Source organism: Lissotriton helveticus, chromosome 4_1, assembly GCF_964261635.1.
Source record: "Lissotriton helveticus chromosome 4_1, aLisHel1.1, whole genome shotgun sequence".
NCBI classification, from domain to species: Eukaryota; Metazoa; Chordata; class Amphibia; order Caudata; family Salamandridae; genus Lissotriton; species Lissotriton helveticus.
In genome coordinates, this window is record NC_136063.1 from 1,874,232,673 (window position 1) to 1,874,256,888 (window position 24,216).

At 43.2% G+C, this 24,216-nt stretch overlaps 1 long non-coding RNA gene across 1 annotated transcript in view; it reads left to right on the forward strand.

The window, feature by feature from the left end:
- The window catches only part of LOC144827723 (uncharacterized), a 376,568-nt gene that overhangs the window by 298,043 nt on the left and 54,309 nt on the right, over window positions 1-24,216 (forward strand). The window contains exon 2 of the long non-coding RNA XR_013610331.1: window positions 3,402-3,473. This is a non-coding gene — a long non-coding RNA (uncharacterized LOC144827723). The remainder of the gene's footprint in view (window positions 1-3,401; window positions 3,474-24,216) is intronic.

Sequence of the window (24,216 nt, forward strand, 5' to 3'; positions counted from 1 at the left end):
AGGACTGCCCTTGTACCCTGAGGACTGCCCTTCTGCTTGAGGCCTGCCTTGAAGATTGAAGGAGAGAGGAATTTCTCCTTATTCCCAGGACGACCCGAGTGACCTCAAGGATCAGTTGGCTGACCTCCTGTTCTCAGCTACAGGGACACACAAAGCACCAGAAGCCTCCCTGAAACTGTCCATCTTACCTGTTGCAACTGGACCTCCATGAGCCCTGCTGGCCTTTGATAAAGTGAGTCCCTGATCCCTAAGAGGAACCTCCCGAGGTCCTGGTCACTTGACTGGCATCAGATTCTACTCTACAGCATTGGGAGGAGGATAGGGATACACCGTAGGTGATCCGGTGAGGGAGAATCTAGCCGAAGGTGTGACTATAGGACTCTCTCCCCCACCCATCCATGAAGGACATGATTTAGCTATACAGGAAAGATTCCTCTTGGCACAGAAGGACCCAAAGTGGACTAATGGCCAACCAGGTTTGTATGCATGTAAATTAGCACGCATGTAATAGGGAAGCACTGTATGGACATATAGGGTTCAATTTGGTCCTGAAAAAAGCCGATCCGATTGACTAAACAGACCTGATTTTTTATAATTGGACACTTATCACCATAACAGGTCTATTACTGTCCATCTGCTTTTTAACCATCCCTCTTCCACCAAGGAATAAAGGTTCTAAAATTGAACTGGAATGTAGGAGGCATTTTGAGTATTGGACCACTTTCCTTTTTCTTTTTCTCCTCAGTTACCTGCCAATGCTTGAACCACGACTCTAGTATGGGCTCGTTTGCCATTAGAGGATTCTTTGGCGAACGTGGATGGCCAATGATGAAGCCTAACACCTGGATGGTGTGTGAGACCATCCTGTAAAACTTTCTCACACCATCTGTGTGGGTCCAGAAATATAGGATGTAACAGAGTAGCTAGAGTTTTTCCTCGATGAAATAACACCTATATCATAGGGTGTGTAAAGAGGTTGGGCTAGTACACATAGGGACTTGTTTGTTTCTGTGGTGGATTTCAGATTCTACACCCCTGGAAGAAAAGGAAAATCTTGAAGTTTTGGGCTCTTTAAGACACTGAACGGGCCCATTTGTGCCAAGACTCTGTACCTCATGTAGACTTCCTAATGACCAGCGCTGTCAGATCTGTCCTTCGGGCTACAGCAGCGACAGCCCACGGTGACCTCCAATGCATAGCTCCAGCAACGACTGTCTGTGACGCCCGGCTAGATCGTCAGGCTACAGCAATGACCAAACACAATGCCAGCCCTGCTCCTCATGGCCTCCTCCACAACAAATTGGATTCTTCTCACCAAACTTTGAGAAGGTAACTTTTTCAACAGGATTAATCTGCTCCTAGTATCCTGGGCACCCTCCATTGCAGTCTGCCTGAACTTATGACTTTCCACCTGGTCTAGCACCAGCAGATGATGCTGTGTGTGGCGTTTTGTGTTTTTGGGCTCTATCCTTACCTAAAACTTTGAAATTGCATATCTTCAGTTCTGCTAATTGAATTCTTGTCTTTCTGGTGTCATGTTATTTATCAACATTTCCTCTATTATTCTAAATTGTTGTGGGTTTTGTTTATGTTGTGTTTTCACTTTGTTACTGTTTATGTGCTGCAGAAAAATCCTGCACTTTGCCTCTAAGTTAAACCTGAATTATTTTGTGCTAAACTAATAGAGGGTTAAGTACAAGTTAATTTAGTGCCTTTTGTGATTCAGCCTGACCAGGATTGCGGTTGTTGCTTGAGAAGGGTCTTTAACCTCCTCAATCAAAAAAAACTATTTCCTACAATCCCCAATTCTGGAGCAAAGTCCTGAGCACAGGGATTCAGGCAAGAACAAATTCTTCGGCTGCCCCTTTTGATGCAATTGGGAGGGTTATTGCAGGAATCTGTGGCGTTCCAATTAGCTTGAGTAAGACAAACAAGAGGTCCTAAATATGAGGTAGTGTACCATTGGTTGCTACCAATCTGTACGAAGTTCTCATATATGCCACTCGCACTTTTATATCGATGTGACATGGTTACAGATCCTAGTGGCACCACAATACTTCAATGATTCTTTGTATTCTAAACTCAAAGATGGCTAAAATAGCACTTGTGTGAAATTGTCACTATTGAAGCATCTCCTAAATGTCCTGAGCTCATATTAGATCTTCCTCACCTCCCAACTGTACTCACTACTGACCATTTCAGTATGGTTTGCTGCAAAGGGATTCAATTGTCAACAATAGCTGAAGCTCATTCTGTACACTGCAAATGTTAGGTCTTTCATGATCCAAACTTAAAAAAAAACCTTTTGTGCTACTCTCTAGTTACTTACTAGGCAATACACTAGGTTAGCCCCACTCACCTTTTCAGCTCAGTGTACATTTTCCTTTTGTACCTTAGCTGCAGTCTTTTTCCATGAAGATTGTAAATGTGAGTGGTATACTTAGAGGAGTAAAAGGTGTTGAAAGCTCTCAGCCTAAATATTTGTATTATTAGGGCACAGTAGGATGATTATGCACACCGTATTTCCCATCTTTTGTAAAATAACAAAAATGTGGTAAATCAAATTTCAGTATTCCGAATAACATTTAGGATATCATTTTGGCATTGATTGCATTTCCTGAAAGTCAACTAAATAATGATTTATCGTATGGCACACTAGTGTATTTAAATGGAGAAACCAAGGAGAGGACTGTTCATGGACTACACTTATTTTTATGCCCGTCAGCATCAGGGCACATAATAATACTGGATTACAAGTGTGTGATTAATATGCCAATTGATAGCAGTGACTGCTTACTAAGAGTTGACTTGAGGGGAAAAAAATACTACTGTTATAAAGCACATTAAAGTGGAGTTCAAAGTGGAAACAGCAAGGGTATCACCAATCTAAATAGATTTTGTTACAGTTGAAAACTGAAATGGGAAACAGAAGTGCAACACCATATTTCGGATCAGCTTGTCAAATTTCCCCACCAGGAAATCGGGATAGATATCCCTGTCGAGGACCAGCTGAAGAGCTCTGAGAAGCCCCGAGTTATTTCCTCGCAGCACGGTGCTAAAAGCAATTAGGTTCACCAATTTCGCGCAAACCACAGTTGATGTTAGGACAAGTACTTTAATGTCATTTCTGACCTGTCAAATGACTAAAGACTAATTTGACAGGTCACAAATTACATTAAAGTTGTACAACTATAGGCAATATTTATTCGTAAGTGTCTGCTTTACTAAAGTGATTTTATAAATCTGTAAGAAAAAAGTGTGCAACAAACTGCTTCAATTTATGTGGATAAATGTTAGTAAACTGCAGTAATATACATGTCATATTGAATAATCTGAGTTGTAAAAAAATATACCACTATAACAAGTGCATCATAATTAATATAATATTTTTCAAATTTTAGGTGTCATACGCTTTTCAAATCTTTCTAAAGTCTCAGAAATTACATAATTCGGCAGTGCTTCCCAAATCACAGGTAAGATTATTTTGGTTTAAGTTTTTTTGGAAGATACTTTAATCGTTACAGTGGCGTATATTTTGCTTTTAAATACTGAATGGAAGAATGATTTATTTTTTATGATGTTTCTACCCCTCCTTCTGTCATGTGTTTCAAGTGTTCAGTTACTTTGCATTAAGCATGTCTGGTTATCTTCCTACATTCAAGGCTTGCCGGGCCTATTTCTACTTACTTACATGTGCATAAATGTAGTTAATGCATGGAAATGCTGGATCACGAAGTTTTCTTCAAGTCATATTTATTCACCAGGAAAGGATTTTTATTTTTCTTCTGTGTGAAAATGTAATTGTGGAAGAATTCACTAAGGGCTAAATCACGAGTCTGGGGGTACACGGACCACCAGACTCGCGAGGGCGCACGGCGATGTTGGTCTTCTGACTGCCCTATTACAATCTAGCAGCTCGGCCTGCCATTGCCCAACCACAGGCGTTCCCTGGCATTGGCGCGGTGGTGTAGAGGCTGTAATATGCATGGCGGGACTGCTGTGGTCCTAGTCAAGCATATTACAAGTTTCCTCTCCACCATGGTTTTCTTGGCTGTTTCTCCTTCATAAAAACCGTGGGGGAGATGAAACACCCCCTTGTGCCTTTGCGCTATGGGGGGCACAACATGTGCCCCCTTGTGTGCATGCTCCCAGGTTCCTGCACTGTATAGGCTTTTCAGTCCATGTTGTGCAAGAACAGTTGTTGGCATTCCCTTTGCGGTGCCCCGGGCAATGCCATGGGAATGTAAAAAAAAAGCAGCTAGACGTGAGAATCACTCGTAATCTGGTGGGTGGACAGACCACAGGTTTGGCAGTGCAGCACCAAACTCATAATCAGGCCCTCAGTGTCCTAACCCCATATGTTTGCATCTCAGGGCCTCAGAAAGCCATCTATGAGAAGTGTCCTAGTGCTTTATAATTGAGTTGCGGATGTTTAAAAACACTTCTGATGCAGCATATCATATCTTGTCCAAGATTTAAGTTCACGCTTAATAAAACACTGTTACATAAAAATACATAATGGCTTCATAAAACATCATCAAAAAACCATGGGAAAAAAAGTTGTTTACCTTTTATTTAATTTTCACTTGTCTATTTGCATTACTTGTTCACTGTTTTGAAGTTAGTGTTCTATAATTGTGATCAGTTGTTTCACTCTCGGGCCCAATCCACAAATAACATCGTGAATTTGCAATCACATATTTACACCTATGTGCGAGTGTAAATCTAGTACTTTATAAAATCCAAAACATTCCCAGGAATGGTAATGGACAGCTGATCCTGGTGTAGGTTTCCATTTATATTTCTCGATAAGTCATACGTTATTCCCTGGGGAATGTTAATTCCTTGTGGAAACACACAGCTTTTTTTAAATCTACAAAGGCAAAATATTTTTCCTATCAGAGAAATTCCTTATCCTACACCCTCACCAAATCTGGGGGTGACCATTCCCCTTCCCACACGAGACAGTGTTTTACACAAGGTTCTGTCTTGAGTCTTGAGTAAAGATCTTACCCTTTCCAAAATACAGCCACGTTTGTGGTTTTTTACAAACATCCAAATCTAATAATGTGTTTGGACGCCCACTTTCACACCATTTGAGTGGGATGTGTGGCTGCAAACGTCTCTATGCTCATGGCGTAGAAACCCACACTTGCATATGAGCCTATATATGCCACGAATATCTTTGTGAATTCTTGGCATTCGCAAAAAAGTAAAATATGGTGTGAAGAAAACGTGGTGAGAGCAACGCTAGTCAGCCTGCCGTGGATGGCCCTTGGCTGGCTAAATTTACTGTGTGCTGGCTGAGCTAGGCTCTAAAATCTCTGGGAACAAAAATGGTAGAACAAGTGTCATTATCATTTTCCAGGTCCAGAGAGCCTATACCTGCATGACTGGGTCCAGGAGCTATGACTGGACCTTCCACACAGCCAAAGGCCCAGGACTGGGGTCCATTGGGCAGGGGAGGCTTCTCCTGCTTGGCCTGTTTCTGAAGCTCTGACTTGGGACCCGGGTCTCTGTCTCTCGGCCCACCGCAGTGCCAAGCCCCTGGGTCTGGCTCCCGCGGGCCCAGGGAGGCCTTCCAGATGTGTCCGAACCCAGGATCTCCGACCAGACTCTGGGACCTACCAGGCCCCGAAGGTGGATACCCCTGCCCTTGACTCTGTCCATCAGCCTGCCCCATGGCCAAGGTCCTTGGTCGGGGGCCCACAGGTCCCGGAGAGGCCACCTCCTGCTTCGCCTGTGTGTTAAGGTGCCTTCAAGCCCCGGGTTGGAGGTCTGTTGGGCCGCCCTCTCAGCTCAGGCTCCGAGCTCACCGAGCTGCAGAGCCACCGTCCCCTCATAGGACAGAGTGGTTTGATTAGACAGCAAGCCTGGTGGGACATACAAGCCCATATATTGCATTATCACAAAAAGAAGCTACAGAAGGATAGAGAAAAACAGGAGCAAGCCCAGAGACACTGCTAAATTGGTCCAACACAAATTGAAAAAGAGCCCTATTGAGGGTCCGGATTGGCTGCAAGCCACCAAAGGGTTCCAGTCTTAAAGTGAGCTCCACCTTAAAACCTCAGAGGATCTCAATCTAGCTATTGGGGCAGAGTCCAGGGAGGTTGGGAACAACCAGACCTCAGGAAATGCTACTATTGCCACATTATGGGCCACCTGGCAGGCAGATGCCAGTTAAGAGCATACTACACACAGCAATCAATGGGCCAGGCTCAGCCACCACAAAATCCTAATCCTCAGAACCAAGTCCAGGGAAACCCAAATTCATCTTACATTCAGCCACAGGGAGGCCAGTCAGCCGCTGCACCCCCCAGAACAGGGATCAGATAATTGGACAGACACAGGAAGGGAACTCATCCCAAGACAGACTGGGGCCACAGCCTCAGCAGGGGGGGGGTTACAGTCTACGGAGGTAATGCCTCCACACAAACACAGAATCCAAATATGCAGTAAGATAACCTTTCAGAGTGAATACTATCCATTTACCCACATCCCAAGAATTAACTGTACCTAAATCAAAGAAGGACCAATGAGACAGCATCAGGAATACAAACTTTTTCTTGCATCCTGGGATTCAGGGCTGCTACTTGTGTTCTGATGATCGGGTATCCTCAATTGAGTTTGCTATTTAGGGCACCTGCAGGAGCCAAGGCCCCCCTCTGCTGCTGATCCACCAGGGCGGGTTGGCTGGGCACATCCCAGGTGAAGGATTGAAGGATAGACTGATGGAGAGGGCAGGGCGGCTCCCAGACATGTTCTTAAAAGCAGGCACCCAGGGCCCGAGTTCAAAGTCAACGGGGGGGGTTCAAATTACCAAATTAAAAGGCCCCCTCTTTCATGGGCATATGGCCAAGGACCAACATTCCTTCATGCTGTATGGCCCCAAACAGCGTCCTTATAAACTACAGGCCTTCAGCAAATGAAGGCCCCACTTTCATTTCTAAAATGATGCGGTCCTCAAGTGGTGGGAACCTGGTTTTCCATACGCACAGATTAGTGATGATCCCCTAGCCTCCAAATCACACAAACAAGAGCCAAAAGTTGTGAAGCACCCTCAAAGAGTCGAGTCAATCAGGAGTATTCACTAGGTTAGTCAGACATCCCAGTAGTGCAAGACAGTTCCGATCCAGTCAGCATCTCTAGGCAAGGTTCGGCAAGGGTTCTGGGCCTTCTTAGGAACTCAGCAGTGTTTTCTCTTTCATTCCCTGGGGTTTTTCAAATGTCCTAAGACTGTTCACCGTGCCATAGCTCCTCCCCAAAAAAGCAACAGAAGCAAGCCTGCTTGTAGTGAGCCCCTCGCCACAAGCTAGGAACCATAGATCCAATCCACAACAGAAAAGACATGGTTCCTGGAGTTGACTGCATGATTAATTCAGCATTCTGTCCATCATTTGTTTGCGTAGTAGTTTTTGCTGTAAGTGGCATGTGTATGCCCAGACGTGGGTCCCTTGCTCACTGTGCCACTTGATTCAAGCTAGCCTGGCTGATGAGGGGTAATACCCCAAAACTGTTCCCACGATGCTTGTTTCCGGTCCAGGGAGGGCCTGGCTTGGCAGTACTGGCTGGACTGTTCCCATGAGGAACAGGTTCAAGACTGATTTGCATATGGCTGGATCTAAACTGGGGTGGCATGGTGAGCAAAATAACAATAGATTTAACCCAGATCTCTTGACTGGGGGTGATTGCATGATTAATTCAGCATTCAGTCCATCATTTGTTTCCGTAGCACTGGGAATATATCTAGACACGTTATCTACTGCCCGCATTGTGTCCACGCAAGGTCGATGCCCACCTGGATTCTTCATCTAAACATTAATTTATGGCTCCAAAGACAGCGGTCTGCATTCTTTTCCAAAAAAGGACTGGCAGAACCATTTTATTACACCCAATGGCCTGTATAGAAGTCTGCTTTAGACCGATTGTAAATTGAGGCAGTCCTCAGACCGTAGGCCTGTAACTGTTCTCCTGGCCTCACGCTTTAATTAAACAAACACCTCTTGTCTCTTGTTTTTCAAAGGTATTTCATATTCAAGCAACATTATGAAAGAGAATACTGGATAGTTAAGGGTTAGGAAAAATGATTTTGTTTGTAAATTGTACATGTCTGAGTGAAATATGTTGGGGCAACACCCAGCATCACAAGCAAGCCAATAAACACCCCCACCCCAAAACATATAAACTTCCTGAACCCAGTACTAACTAAAAAAACAAAGGTATGTCTGCAGGTTTATAATGTCCCCCTACTGCTCCCTAACTGTTGGTGTGGTTTCCCCCTAACATTTTGCCTTCCTGCCTTCTGTTTTTGCTAACTTAATTTTTGCTGGCTTTAGGACTCTGCATGCTTCACCAAAGCTAACCAGTGCTAAAGCGCTTGTGCTTTCACCTTTAAACATGGTAGACTTGACATACTGGGATACTGCATCCTTTTCCCTAGTGGGGCCACCCTACTACTGAACAATAAGAAGTTGACCTAATGGTGCTGTGCTAGCCTTTGGGCAGAATTGATGCAGAGTGGCGCATCTCTTTGCAGCTCCACTTTTGAACTTCCACTTTACGAGACATCCCCCACTCAGGACTTCATATTGCAACCCTGTCTCTCCTCAGACCACTGCTGTGTGACCCATCCTGAACTAATCCTAGGCGTAGGCCTATGCACCGTAATCCTCATGCCAACGGCATTCCTGGCGACGATGAAGAATTCTGCATTCCCGCCCCACAGCTTCTTCAGGACCGCAGGTGCGTAATGCATCTTCAACGCAGGGTTTCACATTGCAGCCTCTAAGCTCCTCAGAATCACTGCTGCGTGACACATCCTCATCACAGGATCTCACAATGCTCCTCAACCAGGATTTGGGTACTCTTGTTCAGCTGACCTTACCTGGTCCCTGTACCAGGCCCATGCTTCATTGTATTCAGCATGAACCTGTGCCCTTTTATCCCAGTCATTGTACTAAGAGCCGCCTGATCCGGCGCGACACCATACCGCATTGAAGAAGGCGCTGTTACCCACACCACTCAGAGATTGTTCTGAAAAAGAAGACATCACTGCATGTCCTTGGCCTTAAAGAAGACATCACTGTATGTTTTCGATGGGCTACATTGATCTAACAGCAGTATTGACTACCCGCATTCCATAAGAGGCAGCCTACACCTCTTCACTGTGAGCACCCGGCTGGGTACTCACGTGAGTGCTTTTTGTAAATAATTCATCACCATCACGGGACACCAGATCTTCACATAGGCTGCGCCCTTACCAATCAGAAATCCCCAACACCCAACGTCCTGAGGAAACCCCGCATCCACTAGAGGGTTGAAACGTCGTCGACACGAGTACAGAAAAGACCCTATACAGCCAATGTTACCACACATTTAGGCTGCTATCATACCCAACTAAATGGTCTCTTCTTGTACATAAGGAAACCTTGTTCTACACAAACTCACTGTATATATTCACCTATGGTTTTATGTTTCACTTGGGGATTCACTGCACAAAATGTACAGCTTTTTGAATTTAGGAAAGTGATTTAAACTTACCTATCAATACTTTTCTTGTGTGTGTATATAAATAACTATCAAGTCTAACTGAGTAAAGATTTTATTTTTCCTCTCGCATTATCCATTTTTCCCTTACAAATGTATCGCCGTTGTGCAGGTATTTATCATTGAAACATTATCCATCATTTCTACTAGAACAACTGTCTCCCAATATAACTTTTATCCCAGTCCAGCCCGAACAGATAACCACAGTTGGAACGTTGTGCTTCTAGGCTCTATTGTCACCTAAATCCTTAAAATTGCATATATCTGGTTCTACTGAAGGGATCTTTGTAATTATGGTCTCAAATAAGTTATTGCATTTCATTCTATTGTTCTAAATTGATGTAGGGTTCATTACTGTTATTACTGTTTGAAGTACTGCATAAATACTTTACACATTGTCTCTAAGTTAAGCCTGACTGCTCTGTGCCAACTACACGCAGGTTAAGTACAGGTTAATTTGGGATTTGCTTGTGTTTCACCCTGACAGAGATAGTGGTTGCTGCTTGAGTAGGATTTCAACTCCATCAATCAGTAATCTGATTGTTAACATATTTAAGCCAATTCCCTCATTCTTGAGCTCCCACTCCCCCCTAAAAAGCATCTATGCCTATCTATTTTTGTCTATTTTTTAAACTGATGTTATTAGCCCATTTAGGATTAAGAGGTTACCTGTAATGAGGACCTTTAATGTAGGTAGACTATTGCATCAAATTTGCTTTATAACAATTCAACACCACACAGGTGACAAAGTCCCACAAAGTAAAATCAACATCCTCTCAATATAGCCTACAAATGACCTGCCCAAAGCCCCCAATGTGCCTCGCCAGTCTCATATGTACCCCAACAGTCTTCTACATAGCCTTCAAAAGACCATCATGTTCCCCTTCCACCAGAATTTTCATCACTAAACAGCCATAAAACATCAATTTAAAACAGATGAAATGTGAAACTAAAGTCTATCCTGTTATTTCAATTGGTCATAAAGAAAACACGTTTCAAGATAGCGTAAAGGGGGTAGATGCTTGCTGTAGGATATATCTATCTGTAGTAAGTCTCCCTGTATTACTGGTAAGATAGGTCATATGATTCTGCACTTAAAATGGAAACCTTTGTGAGTAATATGCTCCCCAAATAACTTTAAAAAAGGTCCAAAAAACAGACTGCAGTCCTTTCAGCATCAACTTGCATTCTCCCTTTAATGGATATATTACTTTGGAAGATAATCATTCTTGCCATACTCACTTAATTTGAGAGCTATGCATTGTATCCACACCCTAATTGTGATCTAAAAAGGATTACTCAGTGTATGATGATGTGCTTTTTCCTATGCTTCTTCATTTGCTGACAGAACGATGGGTGCAGGATGTTTAGGGTTTGCAGGAGGGCTGAGCCCAGTGTCCAATTTCATAAACAAAACTCCTAAAGCAGCTTCTCGCACTTTTCTCTTGTAGTCTCTATTGTTGACTCCTTGGAATAAGGAGTGTAGGTCACAAGCCTGCAACATGGGGCCACCACCATAGACCCACTCAGTCTACCGCCAAGGGAGATCCCACCCACTCCCAAACAGCACCTAGCAGGCACGACAGGACCTCAAAATAGTTCAGGCTTCATCATAATTATGTTTCAGTTTCGCTCAAATTCCACTTTTACAAATCTACTTCACGGTGCCAGTCATGTCCATGGTGCCAGTCATGTCCAAAGGCATTCAGTGTTTTCGGAGCAAGGAGATTGATCTTTACCTGCGCAGCCTAATTTGCTGTGTTAAGACCTCTCACTTCCATATTCATACCCTCCCTGCTTTAGAACTGCTAATGAGGCTTCGCATTACATGAACCATACAGAATGTAAAAATTGTAAACGCAGAAACATTTTAAGTCAGTGGGACGAAAGAGTCCACCCGTACCAGCTTTCTAACATGAGACCAGCTGATAAATGCACCGATTGAGAAGAAGCATTGCAGCAGCAATGTGATCCCTGAGAGAGTGTCTTTGAAGATGAATGATAAGCCTGGAATTGCCATGATGGGTAAGGAATACAGTAGAGCTCACTTCATGCCATTTTGTGTATACTTGTCCTTTGCCTGTGTTTTCTTTTGTATTGCATTCCACGTTTTGATTCGAATCTCCAGTTCGTCCTACCTGTACTACTGCAATTGGACTTGGAAACTCACAGTAGAAGGTTGTGCCCAATGTGGTCTCCCCTTTGCTTGGAATAAACTACATTTATAAATAGTTACTTGTCTTTGAATGTCCTTCTCGGCATTTTGGGCAGCAACCTGTTAGACTGGGAGCTCACTAATTCATGCTTGGTGTCTTTCTCGAATGATTGGTAACCTTTTGGGTCTTGGATGAATCTTGTGGTGGAGCTCAACACTTGCTATTTATCACATTTGCACTTCATCTAAACCACACCGCTGTTTCTGCTTCTTCAACCATGCGCTCTGTGTCACTGGACTTAGGGGTCTAAATGTGACACTGTTTGGGATCTCAGCAAGCCCTTACAGCAACATTACTGGTGGTTCATGCACGTCTGTCTGTGCTTACAAGACTGTGTCCTTCCTCCGTCACATGACGCAGACCAAAGGGGCATTGCCACCATCATGTGATAGGATCCTATAGAGTACTGCCAATATTTACATGAGGTTGCGAAGTAACATCAGGAGGCTATCTTTGTTTTCAGAAAACTTGCCTGTTTCTGTTATGATCATTTTCTACAATACTTTATTACTTTCTCCTTAGTTCTATTCAGCGGCTTCTCTTCATTTGTTTGAAACGCTCTATTTGCCATTTACTTCAGTACCCTGTTTCCCATGCTTGAATGTATGGCTTCACCTCAGTAATTTGTTCAGATTTCTCCTTTTATACAGCATCCCCGAAAGCCAACTCTGATTTGGAAGACTTGGTTGTGTTCATTTGAGAACTACCTTGGTGACAACATATACAGGAAAATTTGAATAAAAAAAGGGCAGCACTTTTATTTGAAACATTTAGGCCAGGAAGCTCAGTGGGTTTTTGACAATGTAGCTAAGGTAGATCCTCCACCTTGTCAATTTGGCATTTGGAATGATTACATGGAGGTCTGGGGAGCCAAGTGTTTTACTGGAAAGATAAAAAAAATCTGAGATAATGAGAACCAATAGTAAAGTGTTGAGGAGTATATTTCAGCCTTAAAATTTGTAGCTTCCATGTGTAATTTTGGAAATTCGTTGGACCCATGTATTAGAGACGAGATTATGTTCATCCAAAAAAAACAAGAACGATTATTGAGCTGTACAGCATTGTCTAAAGTGTTTGACTTTGCAAAAAGTATTGAACAGTCTATTGTCTCCAGCAAACTCATGGCTAGTGAACATATTACAAACAATTCACTTCCAGTGTAAATTGCTGAAACTATAGCTACCATCTCTGTGAGAGATAAAGCATTTAGAAATGTTCAAAGAAAATTACTGTATGCATGCTATATATGTGGTTCAAGGGCACATGCAAGTAATAAATCAAGCTATCCAGCAATTGGTCAATGTTACAACAAATAAAAAAAAAAACAGGACATACTCAGAGTACAAGTAGGAGTGGTAAATTCCAGTCCAAGTCAGGAGTGTGGAGCTAAATGCTTGCCGTGTGTACTTATGAGTTATCCAAAGTGGTGTTGACCTCTGACACTAAGTCTCATAATGCTAATAAAGTGAAAGATCCTTGGTGTGATATTACAATTGGCAATGTTGAATTAGTCATTATAACTGATTCTGGTGCTTCTATCATGATCAGATCTGATGCCCTGTTCAGCACATTTGGGGCGAAAGTATATCTTTAATTAGACTGGGTATACACCCCAAAGCATATCGTGAACAAGAAATAAACATGCTTGGATATTTTAAGGGCACAACAATATGACCTGGTAGAAAACTGTGACTAAAGCTTACAAGGCAACCAAAGGGGAGAACGTTTGTAGGGTGGCAAGATCTACCAAAGCTAGGTTTTATGCTTGTGCCTGGCTCTGACACTTTAGTTGTTGCTGCTGATACACCTGCTTTACTAATAGAAAATATGTCTGAAGAGACTATCGAAAGGGTTGTAGAAAATTTTCTTTCAGTCTTCAGTGGAATTTGTTTTACTATTTATAAATGTGAACATTTAATTAGATTGAAAAAAAAATGCTGTGCCAATAATCCACAGACTGAGAATGCTACCGTTGAGTATAAGGGATGAACTAAAGAAAGTATTAGATAAGCTAACTAGTGATGGGAAATTCCAATCTACTGATTCTTCTGAGTGGGTTAGACCCATTGTAATTGTTCAGAAAAATAAAACTGGGTAGATTTGTTTGTGTGCAGATCTTCACACTCTCAGCAAGAATATAATTGTAGATTGCCACCCATTACCTAAAATCAATGATTTGTTAGCGAATTTTTGGCAAGCCAAATTATTTTCACTTCTGGATATGCAAGGGCAGCTGCTCTCTACGGGGTGAGCTCTGGGGACACTGTGCTGCCCCTGAAATTACTAAACTTGAGTCCAAATTTGTAAGGCGAATATTATCACTTCCTCAGAGTACACCATTAACACCACTGAGGTTAGACTTGGGACTGACGCCCATTGCAAACGAGCTAACAGTAAAGCCCCTAAGGTTCCGGCATAGATTATGGACCACAACAGATCTTTTAAAGTATAGGGATGAACTTAAACAGATCCTCAGTTTTAATTGTGTAGGCAAAATCTTCTGGCTTGCGTTCATTAAGCGTGAACTTTTAAGTATTGGACTACAATCTATGTGGGAAGATCCAGAAAGGGCCTGTGGTCGGGTATCACAAAAAATGTTTACCAAAATTTACAAAGGGCATAAGCTGGAACTCCTAATTGCGGATCCTAATCCAGGTATCCTTACTAAATCCTTTTTAGAATTCAAAAATTCTTATTATTTCGAGGACTTCATGGATGTTGTCTTCCCAATTTTAGCACGCAAACTTTTTATTCAATGGGGACATGGCACTTTTCCCCTTAAGGCCGTCACATGTAAGTGGACGGCCTCTTCTAATAAGTCTTGCCCGGGCTTCAGCTGTGACTTAGAAGATGAGCTTCATGTTCTCTTCTTTTGTCCAGCATATACCAAACCCAGAAAATATTGGCTGATACCACTATGCAGAAATCTGGGCTTCAATCATTGTCTGAATGCTTTTAGAATTTTTAAAACAAGTTCATTGAGCCCTATTGTGTTTGCACTATCTAAATTTCAGCTAGCCATGTGGTGTAAGCGGCGCAAACTAATGGATATTGATTGCTAGCTTTAATGGTGAGAAATGTGTGCTCTGAATTTGACATTAATTTTATTTCTTATTCTTAACTAAAGGGTACTTTTGCCTGTACAAAAATATTGCCATGTGTATATGAATGAATTTTTTAATTGCTACTTGTTTTCTCCCATTCCCTTGTTTATATATCTTCCCTGACTCCCTTTTTTATTGTCTGTTTTATATATTGTATTCTTTTATGGCTAAATTGGTCGAAATAGATTTTTTTTTTATTGAATTGAATTGATATTGTCATCTCACCACCAGATCCCACTTGCTGCAGAGTCACAGAAATTAACCATTTTTGTTACACCCTTTGATGCATACATGTTCTACTATCCTTTGATTTGACCTCCGGGGCAAGTGTTTTCCAAAAGCTGACCCATATGTTTGGTAGGTTTTACAGGTGTGCAGGCCTATCAAGATAAATAACAGATTTTTTCTCAGACCACGAATGAATACAATTTGATATTTGAAAAAATTCTGAATATTTTTAGAGATGTTGGCATCATCCTAAGGCGTGACAAATATTAATGTTTGACTCAGTAACTGGAGAATGTAGGTCACTATACCACGTCTTTGGGCTTTAATTACAAGTTTTTTTTCATTCAACCTATTCAAGATGGACAAAGATACATTAAAATCTTTCTTAGATCTACTTGAGTATTATTCTCATTTTATACAAGGATATGCATTTGCTGTGCAACAATTAAGAAGCATTTTTAAGAAAGGGGTGAAATTAATTTGGCCTGATGAAGTCAATTAAACAATTGTAAAGATTAAACAATTAATTGTATCATCAAACCATTGCCTATGCTTCTCAATGCTTGAAACAACCTGTATCGAACTACAGCACAATGGAATGAGAAAAAGCATTGGCATGCTGTTGGGTAGTGGAGAAGTTGAGAATATTCTTATGAGGTTCTTATTTTTATATTTTTTAAAGATTGCAAGCCTTTAATCCATATGCTCAATGGCAATACATGGATAAGGCATCAGAAAGGTTGGTCAGGTTATTGTTGTGCCTTCAGGTAGTTAATTTCACCATTTACTTTTTTTCTGGTGGTAAAAATGTCAGGGAAGATAGCCTTTCCAAGATGCCTTTGGATTTCACTGTACAGGGTTATTATCTTCATGATGTGAAGTGTGTTGTACTAGTTGACTAACTCTTAGATTCTAGAGGTGTGTTTACTACACAAGGTTTTCTTGAGACTTTGAAAAATGATTCTGTCTTGCACATTGTTTTGAAGTTTGTGAAAGGAGACTGGCCAAAGGAGAAGAACTTGGACACTACCTTGTAACGCTTTGCGCAAGTAGTCAGTGATTTGTTGGTTCTTAATGATTTATTAGTGGCATGAATGGCAGCTTTAGGAATTTTAAACATTATTGTTGGCCTTCAACTGATTCGCAAGTCTTCAAGTCGATAGTTTCTTGTGATACATGTTTACCTTCTAAAAAACTTTGGAAAACACAAGCCTCCTGTGCATATGGATCTCTTACCTGATGATGTCTGGTTGAAAGTAGCTTTGGATTTTGCTATGTTATGTCTGACCAAAGATACATCTTGGTCTTAATTGACTTTTGTTTTAAGATGGGTTCATTTCGATTTTACACCTGCACCTAAGAGCATGTCTTTGATCAGATCTTTGTGTACGGTGTATGACGTTGAATGTTCACCAAGGGAATTGGTTACAAACATTGGCACACATTACACATCCACCCAGATAAAGGATTTTATTACTTCCAACCATATCAAATATTTAGGAGCATCCTTAATTTCTACCACTTCTAAGGGTTTAGTAGGGTGGATGAATACATATGTAAAAGAAAATGTCTAAACTGCTTTATTTGAACACCTGTTGAGGAGTTTTTAAGACATATCTAATCACGCCACATAACAGGTGTGTCTTGGGAGACCCTGGTCAAATGTATGTCCACATTGAATAATGGGTTTGCTTGAGAACATTTTCAAATAGGCTTGTGATATAAGGAGGGAAGTTTCTGACAGAAATGGGTTACTGATTGACTGGGGTGTGAGCCCTGGTAAAGCAGCAACCACAATCCTAGTCATGGTATGGCACAAGAAAACACCAAATTAACCTGTGCTCAACCCCAAGTAGTTTGGCACAGAACAGTCAGTGTGTAAATAGTTTGTGCATCACTTTAAACAGTAAACGTGTGAAAATACAACACAAAACGATCCCACATCAGGTTAAAGCAATAGAACTGAATTTAATAAATAAAACAAGGCCAAAACGGGCAAACATCCAATCTGTAGAACCAGTGTTATTGGATTTTAAAGTTTTTAGAGTAAATAACACCAAAAGGCATAAAGCGCAAACTGTAGATATCTGATTGCGCTGGACCAGGACAAAGTTAGGTCAACTGCAATGGAGCGCAGGCCAGCTACATGGGCCAAGTTAGGCCCACTGAAAAAAAGTAACTTTAATCCTGTTTTGCAGAGCGTTGTGTAAATCCACGTTGAAGATGTGTTGCGGTGGCAGAGTCAATGCAACCTTTTCGAGACGCCGCTAGGCTGTGGTGCGAGGTCCTGTTGCCTCGTCATCGAGGATGCCATTGACGGAGCTTGCAATGCGAAGTCTGGCATTGTGGATATATTGTGCAGTACATCAGTTACGAAGAGCTGTGAGGCTGAGAAGCAGAGTTTGGCAGCATAGTTGAAGCTGCCCTATCGACGAGGGCACGCGGCAGAGATGTGTCACACAGTGGCGGTTCCGAAGGTGATGCAGCCTGCAGCGGTAATGCAAGTCTTTGTGGTGGTCCAAGCCACACAGTATTAGGGATGCAACTGTTCTGCTCTGGGTTATGCCGGAGCAGAGGAGATGTGTCGGATTTGCTCATACCATGGAGGCTAGCAGAGCACCTTACGCCCACTTCTACGGGTCCAGGACTTGGGTGACACCACTTGGCGGGGAAGACTCAAAGATGGCAGAATACAGGTGCAGATGCAGGATTGTTGGAAGTCTGTTATGCCCATGCGGCTTCAGATCAGGAGGCAAGCTAACTAGTCCTTGGAGTCACTCTAGATTCTAGGTTCAAGAGATGAAGGTCTAGTTCTTCTCACCCAGGCAAGAGGTCAGCAGGTCAGCACAACAGAGCAGCAGTTCCTTCAGAGCAGCAGTCGAGCAGAGTGGCAGTGCTTATAGTAGCACAACTGTCCTTCTTCCTGGTGGAGCATCCACAGGTCCAGAAGTATACTGAAGTGGTGGTGTCAGAGATCCTTCTTTTATACACAGTTGTGCCTCTGAAGTGGTAAATAGCTTCTAGAGGCATATCCTTGAAGTGCACAGATGCCCTGCCTTCCTAGCTACAAACTCACTACTTGGCTTATTACAGCTCTTTCTGTGGAGACAGGACCCAGCCTGTTTAGGTGTAAGTAAGGATGAGCTTAGCTCCTCCCTCCCATCCTGCTAGTCACACCTAAGATCCAATTGTGTGTGGCTGTCTAGGAGGAATACACAAAGCTCAAATCGCAACTACACCCAGTCATGTGACCAGAGACAGGTTGCTTGGCAGTTCGGGCTGGACTGTTCCCATGAGGCACAGGGTAAGACTGATTTGCATATAGCCATGTCTGAACTGGGGTGGCAGAGTGGGCTAAAGAACGGTGATGGATCAAACCCAGATCTTTTGACTGGATGTGAGTGTTTGATTGGTTCAGATGCTCCGTCCATCACCACCCCCTTTTGTACCGCTTTGGCCGCCATAAGTGTGACAGGGTATGCTCAAACGTGAGTCCCTTGCTCACTTTGCCACTGGATTCAAGCAAGCAGGGCTGAAGACGGCTGTAATGCCAGAAACCGGTCCTCGGAAGCTTGTTTCCGGTCCAGGGAAGGCATGGCTTGGCAGTTCGGGCTGGACTGTTCCCATGATGCACAGGGTCAGACTGATTTGCATATAGCCATGTCTGAACTGGGGTGGCAGAGTGGGCTAAAGAACGGTGATGGATCAAACCCAGATCTTTTGACTGGGTGTGAGTGTTTGATTGGTTCAGATGCTCCGTCCATCACCACCCCCTTTTGTACCGCTTTGGCCGCCATAAGTGTGACAGGGTATGCTCAGACGTGAGTCCCTTGCTCACTTTGCCACTGGATTCAAGCAAGCCAGGCTGAAGACGGCTGTAATGCCAGACACCGGTCCTCGGAAGCTTGTTTCCGGTCCAGGGAAGGCATGGCTTGGCAGTTCGGGCTGGACTGTTCCCATGAGGCACAGGGTCAAACTGATTTGCATATAGCCATGTCTGAACTGGGGTGGCAGAGTGGGCTAAAGAACGGTGATGGATCCAACCCAGATCTTTTGACTGGGTGTGAGTGTTTGATTGGTTCAGATGCTCCGTCCATCACCACCCCCTTTTGTACCGCTTTGGCCGCCATAAGTGTGACAGGGTATGCTCAAACGTGAGTCCCTTGCTCACTTTGCCACTGGATTCAAGCAAGCAGGGCTGAAGACGGCTGTAATGCCAGAAACCGGTCCTCGGAAGCTTGTTTCCGGTCCAGGGAAGGCATGGCTTGGCAGTTCGGGCTGGACTGTTCCCATGATGCACAGGGTCAGACTGATTTGCATATAGCCATGTCTGAACTGGGGTGGCAGAGTGGGCTAAAGAACGGTGATGGATCAAACCCAGATCTTTTGACTGGGTGTGAGTGTTTGATTGGTTCAGATGCTCCGTCCATCACCACCCCCTTTTGTACCGCTTTGGCCGCCATAAGTGTGACAGGGTATGCTCAGACGTGAGTCCCTTGCTCACTTTGCCACTGGATTCAAGCAAGCCGGGCTGAAGACGGCTGTAATGCCAGAAACCGGTCCTCGGAAGCTTGTTTCCGGTCCAGGGAAGGCATGGCTTGGCAGTTCGGGCTGGACTGTTCCCATGAGGCACAGGGTCAGACTGATTTGCATATAGCCATGTCTGAACTGGGGTGGCAGAGTGGGCTAAAGAACGGTGATGGATCAAACCCAGATCTTTTGACTGGGTGTGAGTGTTTGATTGGTTCAGATGCTCCGTCCATCACCACCCCCTTTTGTACCGCTTTGGCCGCCATAAGTGTGACAGGGTATGCTCAGACGTGAGTCCCTTGCTCACTTTGCCACTGGATTCAAGCAAGCCAGGCTGAAGACGGCTGTAATGCCAGACACCGGTCCTCGGAAGCTTGTTTCCGGTCCAGGGAAGGCATGGCTTGGCAGTTCGGGCTGGACTGTTCCCATGAGGCACAGGGTCAAACTGATTTGCATATAGCCATGTCTGAACTGGGGTGGCAGAGTGGGCTAAAGAACGGTGATGGATCCAACCCAGATCTTTTGACTGGGTGTGAGTGTTTGATTGGTTCAGATGCTCCGTCCATCACCACCCCCTTTTGTACCGCTTTGGCCGCCATAAGTGTGACAGGATATGCTCAGACTTGAGTCCCTTGCTCACTTTGCCACTGTATTCAAGCAAGCCGGGCTGAAGACGGCTGTAATGCCAGAAACCGGTCCTCGGAAGCTTGTTTCCGGTCCAGGGAAGGCATGGCTTGGCAGTTCGGGCTGGACTGTTCCCATGAGGCACAGGGTCAGTCTGATTTGCATATAGCCATGTCTGAACTGGGGTGGCAGAGTGGGCTAAAGAACGGTGATGGATCAAACCCAGATCTTTTGACTGGGTGTGAGTGTTTGATTGGTTCAGATGCTCCGTCCATCACCACCCCCTTTTGTACCGCAGGCACCAAATGGCTAAGGCAAGAAAATGAAAACTTTCTAAAAGTGGCATTTTCAGATTAGTAATTTAAAATCTCACTTCGCCATAAATTAGGATTTTAAATTAGGATTAGAGAGACACCAAACAAGAGCCAGTTATCTCTTCCCATTTGAAAATTACACTTATAAAATGTAATAAAGCAGCTCCAATGTTATCCTATGGAAGGGATAGGGTTTGCAGTATTGAAAATTTTTTTACAAGTTCTTCTCTACCAGGACATGCAAAATTTAAAAGTACATGTCCAACTTTTTAAATACAGGGCACCCTGCTCTTTTGGGCTGACCCGGGCCTGCCTAAGGGACGGCATATGTATTAAAAAGGAAGGTTTGGTCATGGCAAAAGGTTTCTTTTGCCAGGTCGAAATGGCACTTTAAGCTGCACATACAGGCTTTGCAATGGCAGGCCTGAGACATGTTTAAAGGGCTCTTTAAGTGGTTGGCACAGTCAGTGCTGCAGGCCCACCAGTAGTATTAACCTACAGGCCCTGGGCACCTGTTGTGCACTTTACTGGGTAATTATAAGTAAATTAAATATGGCAATTGGGTATAGGCCAATGCTACCATGTTTTGAGCTGAGAGCACAAGCACTTTACCACTGTTTAGCAGCCTTAAAGTACACAGAGTCCTAAGGCCAGCAAAAACAGGAGGTCTGAAGGCAAAGTGTTAGGGGAAAGCCACACCCCGAGTTCCAGAACCCACAGTTTGCCTTCAGCAAACTTTAAGTCAGTCTTATTTTGACAGAAAAACTCATTGTTAAGGTCTGTATTTGAACATTGGTGTTTGGGTTCCTAATGAAACACTAAAAAAACAGTGCATGTGGTTAAACATCGAAAAGGTGCTATGTTATTTGCTGGGAAAGGTTAGTGGAGTAGCAAGAGTCTAGTTAGATTTTCTCATTAACAGGCGAAGATAATTTTGGTTGCCAAATGAAAAAGATTTGATCTTGATTCCATTACCTTTGGTGATGGTCAACTTGAAAGTTCTTGGTGCTCAAAGAGAATCAATCAGAATGAACTGCCACAGCAAATAACATTTGCACACATAATGCAGAGCCTTTGACTGCTTCTGGTTTGAGAATCTGGACTCAGGAACATTTGTCTTTATCTTTTTTTCCTTCTTTACAGAGTGACTCTTGTAATGATAGCTCCTTTGATCAACTGTCTTCTGATTTTCAGATAGTTTGAGAGTCTGACCTGTCCCATGTACCTAATGGAAGGTCTTGTTGAAATGAATCCATGAATGCTAGGTTTAAATACTTTTATTTGCATCAGTGCACAAGATGTTCATTTTCATATTGTTTTGTTTTTATTTAAGGGAGAAAATGATGGGGAGCTTACTTTGGTATGATGTCATTGTTTATATACTCAGCCATATGTTCTACTGAATTGCATTCCACAATCTGGTTCCAGTCTCTGTGAATTTCAACTACCTGTGCTACTGTCAGTTGGACCTGGAAACTTGCAGAGAAGGCTGTGCCAGATGTGGGTTCCTTTTTGCTTGCAATAAATTCCATTTATAAATGCTCATTCACCAATGAAGGTATTTCTGAACATAAGCGTAGTTGAGTGAATGGGGGCTAGTGAAATCTGAGTTTTATGAGCAGCACTCTGTAGTATGCAGGTTTGCTTCACCCTGCCTCATGGTGCTTACTGTAGAAGGCGGGTGTGGAGCTAACTTTCTATGGAATGCTAGGGTTGGAAAAGTGACTGGCAGTTGGGCCTTCATGTGGGCAGCACGCTGTGGTTTCTCTCTCTGCAACTTATGAATAAACAACTTCTCAATATGAGCCTGACTCCCAGGCCTGATAGCTACATATTAATGATGACGAGCTTCAACCTAGAGACCACCCACATAATTGAACTTGCGCATACCTACTTGTGACTTGGTAGAGGAGGACAGAATCACCGGGCATACACCAGTGGATTTTGTTTGTGTGCATTTCTGACATCCTCTTTCACTGGCGGAGAAGTTTTAGAATCGGTGCAGCTTGACCTGCATCCATGCACACCTCTCACAGAGTATACGCAGGACTCTTCTTCCCAGTCGGGCTATGTACGTTGTTAGCTTCTCTTACGGACGCAATGTGATTCCAACTTGAGTCTTTGGAGTGGTGCCTGCCCACTAGCTGTTCTACTGTTGTGCAGCAGTGTGGAGTCAGGTAATGTGTGATATCAAGCGTCAAGACAACAGAATCCACTGCCTGTAAAAACAATGGACATCGGCCACCGTAAACAAGTCGAGGATGTTTTGGCAGCCATTTCGGGTCATCGGGGAGAGCAAAATATGTAATTGTTGAAAACGAGCTTTAGTCGTTATTTTTTCCCCTTTTCTCATCTGATGGGCTGAAGCAGTGTGTAGTGGTTTTTTTTAGGCATTCACAGTGTACACCTGAAGCGGTCAGTTTCGTCAACAGCCTATATACAGTGTTAGGCACTCTACCATTTACAGGAGTGTTGCTTTGCATGCATTTCGTCTTTGTGGTCCATCTCCACATCATATTGCAGCCTGTTCTCCAAACGTTTGCAGGTAATTTCACAAACTGACAGCTGCTTTACAGTTAAGGGTCTGAACATACTTGATTGGTTTCAGCAGGGTTTGTTCAGCATGGTTTTGAGGCCTGGAGCCATGGGACAAGTGCTAGTTATCAGAAACACCAGCATTGTCGAAGAGATGCTGAATCTTTTCCTAAGTGTTCTTTCAGGGGAACTAGGAAAGATGAAAGGCTTTAACCAGAGAATTAAAATGAAGGAGTTGTGATACCTGATAAACATAAATTGAGAGGGGAACCTTCGTCCAAAAAGGGCATCATAGAACCTGTGCATCAGAGTTGAGATTTAGTGTTAACCTTTGCGCTCTTAGCAAGCAGAAATGGGTGGACTCTCATCCCTTCCACAAATAGATGAGATCTTGAGCTCAGTCGCTGGGGCAAAGTTCTTCACCAAACCTTACTTAGCTTCAGCATACCGCCAGATAGAGTTGGATCCGAAATCCCATCATTTCACTGCCTTCATTTAGTTGTTGGGTATGTATCAGGACTGTTGCATGCCATTTGTCCTGTGGTTGGCTGCAGCAGTTTTCCAATGCGTGATCTTCACATTACTCAAAGGGCATCGAAATGTAACCATCTTTCAGGATGATGTGCTGATTTATGCCCATGATTGACAGACTCATAATGCGATATTGAGCCACGTTCTCATGATTTTCCAGCAGCAGGGATTTGTATTGAAGAGGGATAAATGTGAACATTTAAAAGAAGCAGTTGCTCACTTGGTCAATGTCATTTCTAGTTCTGCTATTTGACCTAAGACATGGTTGGTCACCACCATTCTAGAAGTACCACTTTCCACTGACATTGACAAAGTTGGTTTTAAGTTTTTTCTGGGACTCAATTAATTCTATTCATGTTTAATCAAAGATTACGCATCTAAGGTTAGGCCTATTTCTAATTTGCTGCAGAAGAGCATAGCATTTTGCTGGGATGAGGTCTGCAAGGCAGCATTTATTTGGGTCGAGTCTCAGTTAACAAGTGTCAAGACTCTCAAGCCTTATGATGCCTCACTCAAATGTATCTTGACAGTTAATGCTAGCAACCTAGGATTAGGGGCTGTGTAGACACAAAGATTAAGAATGGAGGA